The following is a 6,844-nucleotide window of genomic DNA, read 5'->3' as shown; positions in this document are numbered from 1 at the left end:
CTAGTTCCTCAGGCTTCTTAAATAAAATTCAAAATACGTGACAGAAACTGTTCAGAAGATGGAAGGAGTTGCTGCCTCAGAGTGAGATTTGTAATAGCTTTCTGCTGTGGAAGGACCCACGTAAAGCAGCAATAAAAATGGTGAAAAGGGATTTGCCTCTTAATTTCTATTTCTGGAGTAAGAGTACATAATTGTTTCCATGGGAAACAGCCTTGAACACCTCCTAAGATTAGGCAACTAGTTAATTTCTGTGTCAATAGCATGGAGGGGTGAGCACTGCAGGAAACATTAATGGAATCAGTCTTTCCTATAATTATAAGAAAGTTTTAGACCACACACCAAGGACCTCAGATGCACCTTCTAATGGTTCTAGTTACCTTGCCCAGCTTGCAGGGGTATGGATTTATCACATGCCTTGATTCAGTGTTCTGACACAATTAAAAAATATTCTGCCTTCCACTGTTTTACCTATTTTGTCTGATGTAGATTTAACATAAGTTCTAATGCAGAATGGGATGTATGAAACAGTGACCCACCCACAGTAATACTAAATTTCTGTCTTCCTTTCTGTGGCTGAAGAAATCTGTATGTCAATTTCTTGAGCATCGAGAGTTCATGAGACAGGGCTTAAAAGGGATATAGACCCTGCAGCTGTGGTCATTTGGGTGGTTACAAGTATATTGCATGTTCCTGCAGATGCATGTTGCTAATAGAAATGGGAGGGAGAGGCTGTAGTTTTTACCTCCGTTACCTCCTACACAGTAAAGAAGCACGGTGTATGATATAATACCTGAAGACCTTAAAAGATGTAGATATGATGGCTTATAAAGAAGACTTGTTGCTTTATTAGAGTTCCTGTTGAAGCTGTTGCTGGTATACTGGCAGCTTCTGTCCTTAGTCCAGAAGGGTGGTTACCATTACCTATTTTTTCACTAGCTTAGTGTAACTCCTGTGGAATGAACGACTTAGTGACACCTATCTACAGGATGGCTTGATTTCATCCATGTCTAAAGGATGTGAACTCTCTACAATCTCTGTTCAGCTTTTACATGAGCCAGCAGTGTGCCCTTGCTGCAAAGAAGGTGAATAGTGTCCTGGTCAGCATTGGGCAAATCATTGTCAGCAAGTTGAGGGAGCTGATCCTTCCTCTCTACTCAGAACAGGTGAGGCTACACCTGGAGTTCTGGGTCCAGTTCTGGGCTCCCCTGTACAAGGGAGACATGGACATATTGAGGAGAGTCAAACGATGGGTTGCTAAGATGATTGGAGCATCTCTTTAGGAGGAAATGCTGAGAGAGGCTGAGACTGTTCAGCCAAGAGGAAAGGGTCAGGAGTATATTTTAGATGTATAGAAGTACCTGAGGGGAAGGGTATAAAGAGGAGGGAGCCATGCTCTTTTCAGCGATGCCCAGTGACAGGACCAGGGACAATACACGTGACCTGAAACATGGGAGATTCTCTTTGAACATCAGGAAACATATTTTTACTATGAGGGTGACCGAGCACTGGTACAGGTTTCCCAGGGAGATTCTGAAGTCTCAAGCCTTGGCAATATTCAGAAGCCACCTGGACAGGGTCCTGAGCCACTGGCTCTCGGTGGCACTGCATGAGCAGGGCAGTTAGACAAGGTGACCTCCAGAGGTCCCTCCTAACCTCAGTCATTCTGTCTTTTGTGGCTTGGTTTACTGTAGTGGTCATCTGTCAAACTGGTTATTCCAGGCCCCCTTTTAGTCAGGGCAGAAAATACATACATACATACATACGTGCATACATACATACCTACATACATACATATATATATATACATACTTCCATGCAGTAATTACATTTCTATGGTGTGATTCATTGAAATGTTGAAGCAGTCACCCAAAAATAGGTGAGGTGGACGGTGCCATAAAAGTGTGGATGTGACTGTAATGGAAACCTGAGGTTACCGGCTTCATCAGAGACAGCTACACTGCAGCTGTCTAGTGTTAGGTAAGAAGAATGTAAGCCAAATGTTTCCTGGACAAGGTGTGCTATACTCTGTATGTCTGCCCAACACGCTGCTGACAACTACTTGTGTAGGGGCAATGCATAGCATCCTGCCCAGCTGGGGAGGATGGGTGTCATGGGGATCTGAGTCAGTGGGTGAGGTACTGCAGGGCTGTACAAAATGGTTTTCTTCAACAGTAAATGGGCAGTGAGGACTCAGAAGGACTCAGCAGTGAGACAGCTGCTGAAATTGTTTCTTGGTGTATAGTGAGACATGCAGCCAGCTCTGAAAGGCTGTTTTTAGATCACAGACATATCTGCCAGCACAGAGAAGGAGCTGTCTGCCAACTGCAAACATACACACACGACATTTATTCAATCACACACAAACATAAACAAGCAAATAAACAACCTCCCCCTCCCATAAACTAATTGATTTTTTTTTCCCTCTGGATGGAAAAGAAAAAAAAAAAAGAGAGAGAGAGAGAAAGAGTGAGAGAAAAGAAAGAAAACAGAAAAAAGAGAAAGAGATGAAGAGGGGAGGAAGAGAGGAAGAGGAGAAGGGAAGGGTAGGGGAGGGGAGGGGAGGGGAGGGGAGGAAGGGAGGGGAGGGGAGGGGAGGGGAGGGGAGGGGAAGTAGGGGAGGGGAGGAAGGGAGGGGAGGGGAGGGGAGGGGAGGAAGGGAGGGAGGAAGGGAGGAAGGAAGGAAGGAAGGAAGGAAGGAAGGAAGGAAGGAAGGAAGGAAGGAAGGAAGGAAGGAAGGAAGGAAGGAAGGAAGGAAGGAAGGAAGGAAGGAAGGAAGGAAGGAAGGAAGGAAGGAAGGAAGGAAGGAAGGAAGGAAGGAAGGAAGGAAGGAAGGAAGGAAGGAAGGAAGGAAGGAAGGAAGGAAGGAAGGAAGGAAGGAAGGAGGGAGGGAGGGAGGGAGGGAGGGAGGGAGGGAGGGAGGGAGGGAGGGAGGGAGGGAGGGAGGGAGGAAAGAAAAGAAAGAAAGAAAGAAAGAAAGAAAGAAAGAAAGAAAGAAAGAAAGAAAGAAAGAAAGAAAGAAAGAAAGAAAGAAAGAAAGAAAGAAAGAAAGAAAGAAAGAAAGAAAGAAAGAAAGAAAGAAAGAAAGAAAGAAAGAAAGAAAGAAAGAAAGAAAGAAAGAAAGAAAGAAAGAAAGAAAAGAAAGAAAGAAAGAAAGAAAGAAAGAAAGAAAGAAAGAAAGAAAGAAAGAAAGAAAGAAAGAGAAAGAAAGAGAAAGAAAGAAAGAAAGAAAGAAAGAAAGAAAGAAAGAAAGAAAGAAAGAAAGAAAGAAAGAAAGAAAGAAAGAAAGAAAGAAAGAAAGAAAGAAAGAAAGAAAGAAAGAAAGAAAGAAAGAAAGAAAGAAAGAGAAAGAAAGAAAAGAAGGAAGGAAGAAAGAAAGAAAGGAAGGAAAGAAAGAAAGAAAGAGAAAGAAGGAAAGAAGAAAGAAAGATCTGCTATTGTTTTTATTTGAGTTTTTGTTCTATTTTTAACTACAAGCAGGGGCTCAGATACTATATTGAGGCTGGAATTATTTAGGCACAAAAATAAAATATGGAGATTTAGGAGTCAGTTTAGCCCTATCTGTCTGGAAAATGAATGGAAATAAAGTCATATAACTTCTGCCAGGTTTGTTAAATGAGTTTGGAATTCATCCATTATGTGGGGGTCTTCAGTCTTCACACTACAAATCAACAAAATCAATGAATATTTGGCTTAATTGGCCAAATTGATTGTATATTAAAATTGATTTAATTACTTCATTTTCATTATAGTAGGGACAAATTTAGCTAAGTCACTTTGAATTTAAAATAGTCTTTCTGTACAAATTTAGGAATTTTGGAAGGAATTGGGCACTGACCTCATTTAAGATTCAGAATAATAATTCTTATGGTTTGATAAACCTGGCCCTGTTTTCCCTGCACTGAAACTTTCTCTGTTGTATTGAGGAACATTCAGGATTTAATTTAATTAAAGAAACAGTGCCCTGAGGCTTTCTGTGCATATTCAAGTAGTGGATGACATGAATTTTTAAGCTGACATAACAAGTCTTAACATGGCTTCTGATTCATTCCTGACATAGCCAGGCATAATACTGGAGTTGTTAGAGTATTTGGAAGATAGCACTGCCAGAGAATGTGCCATAAATATAAAAGAGAATAATTAAATTATATCCTCTCTGGGTGAACATGCTAAACTGAGACCAGAGTGCATGTACAGTATATTAAAAATAAATGCTTGTACTGCACAGGCAGTGATTCAGTGGTCATCTAAATTCAGTGAAACCTATCATGCAAACTAATTTCAGTGAAGCTACTTGTGAGAGTAAGTTCCTCTCATGCAGAAATGGGTTCATGGAGTCACTGATGTTTTTTCTGACCTGAAGGAAGGTAGGTTCAATAAGACTGAAACCAACCGTTTTATTTCTTTTATTATGTGTGGCTCAGTGGCTGAGTCAGGTAGATGGAGTTCTTTCTGTACTTCTGATGTAGCATTGAAAAAGTTATTTTGCCATTGTGTGCCACAGTTTCCTTAGCTACAGGTATGAACAGCACTGCATAATGAACTTCAAAAGCAGCTTTGAATTCAATTTTATCTGTTAAAAGTTTTTGTTTGTTTTTTTTTACGTGGATATCATGAAGAATTTTATATATCAATGATTTTGTTTATGTTGTGGCTATTTACATCTTTGTATTTCACTGAATAATATTTCTTGAACTTTGGGCCAAGGCATTGTAAGGCCACCTGTACAACAGCAAAATGGTTGGGAACTCTGTCCCATTGAGTGGGATTCAATTCCTGATTAAGACTTTTGCGTTCAGACAGCTCTGTGTGAACAAGGGAGCTGTGCTGCCATTAGAGTCTGTGGGGATCTGCTTGAAACAGGAGTCCCTCCAGAATGGCCTGACCAGGTAATCATAGAATCAGAGAATTGGCTGGGTTGGAAGGGACCTCAGAGATCATCAAGTCCAACCCTTGATCCACTCCCGCTGCAGTTACCAGACCATGGCACTGAGTGCCACATCCAGTCTCTTTTTAAATATCTCCAGGGACGGAGAGTCCACTACTTCCCGGGGCAGCCCATTCCAATGTCTGATCACCCTCTCAGTAAAGAAATTCTTTCTAATGTCCAACCTAAACCTCCCCTGGCACAACTTGAGACCGTGCCCTCTTGTCTTGCTGAGAGTTGCCTGGGAAAAGAGACCAACCCCCACCTGGCTACCCCCTCCTTTCAGGGAGTTGTAGAGAGTGATGAGGTCTCCCTTGAGCCTCCTCTTCTCCAGGCTGAACACCCCCAGCTCCCTCAGCCTCTCCTCATAGGAAGAATGAAGACTGAATGAATAACTGAATGAAGACTGGTTTCAGCCATTTAAAAAGAGGTATCTAGCATCACTTTTAGGTGAAGTGAACCTGACCTGTAGTTGCCAATCAAGAAAGATGTGGGTCTTCTCTTAAGTCCCTTGTCATATCTGCCTGCTAAGTGTAGATGCTTTGGACATCCTGGAGCATCCAATGGTGGGAGATGACAGTAAGGCAACTGAATCCTTCTGTCCAGGCTTGATTCAATGACTACAAAGTCAGATCCTACTGACATTTGAAGTAGTAAAGTGTACCTAGGACCCCTGCATGGGGCTTACAGATATGGCTAAATCTGAGAGAAATGTGCCCTTCTGGAATGGCAAATAAAAGCCAGCAGGATACCCTGGGAACTAGCAGGAGGGAGGTGTCTGCCTGTGCTATTGAACTGAGCTCTCTTAGTCTAACCTAGATTGTGCTGAGCCTCTCTCCAGGCTCCACTGATGGTACTGACTATATCACTATTGATTATAATGGAAAACATCTAGCTCATGTGAAATTGTCTGAATTTGGGCATGTTAGTCCTGGACTGAATCCTACTTTTTCTTTTTTTTTTTTTTTTTTTTTTTTTTACTTCTTCTTTATTATTTCTTCTTTTTGTTGCTGTTATGGACACATGAACAAAACAGAACAAAGCAGAATAGAACAGAAAAAGAAATATTTTAATTGATAGGAACCTACAAAAATCATCTAATGGAACTGCCTGACCAGTTCAGGGCTGACCAAAAGCTAAAGCACTCTTCTAACCTGCAAGTAATGCTTTTCCAAAATTCACCCTATTTTCTAGTATAACTCATTCTATGTGTTCTTATTCCTGAAGATTTTAATTTCTTAAATAAAGAACAATCAGACATCACTTTCTGCTATATCAAAGTTAACTGCCTCAGTGGTTTTTAGGGAAAGCGAGTATGACAAAAAGAACCTGTTTGACTGAAAATTCATTTACTGCTTTACGTACATTGAAAATGTGCAGTCCAAAAAGGCCACAGAATATCACGTGTGCTTGTATATGAAGTTTGTGTGCTATCAGGTTTGAATAAAATATAACGTGTAACAAATTGGAATATGGTGTTAGGCAGTTTTATAAAAACACTCAGGACACACCTCTGATTCATATGTCTGGAAATGAGGAGAGGTGGTAAAGACTTTTCCTTGCTTCCTTGAGTGCACTCCTCTACTGTCCAAATGGATACTGGGATGTTGGGAGTAGGAGTTTATCTGGAGACCTAAGTCTGTTGCAATAAAATGTTATGAGTAATGTTTTCTAATCCCAGCACTTCCCAGCATGGGAAGTCAGTGAAATGTTTTCTGCTCTGGTGCTAGATGATACCAGTGGAAACTTACTGGGTAAGGATGGAAGGATCTGGTGCATTATGAACTCAAAAAATCTCTACAGGATCATGGTCTGTAATCCACTAGAGATGTGGAAATCCTGCTTGGGCTGAGAAGTTGTTGAAAAAGCTTTTTTCTTGTGCAGTGATTCCTTGGAATTTAAATGTATTACTTCATCACC

This window comes from Heliangelus exortis, chromosome 1 (assembly GCF_036169615.1).
Source record: "Heliangelus exortis chromosome 1, bHelExo1.hap1, whole genome shotgun sequence".
Taxonomy (NCBI): Eukaryota; Metazoa; Chordata; class Aves; order Apodiformes; family Trochilidae; genus Heliangelus; species Heliangelus exortis.
Note: the sequence above shows the minus strand (reverse complement) of the source record.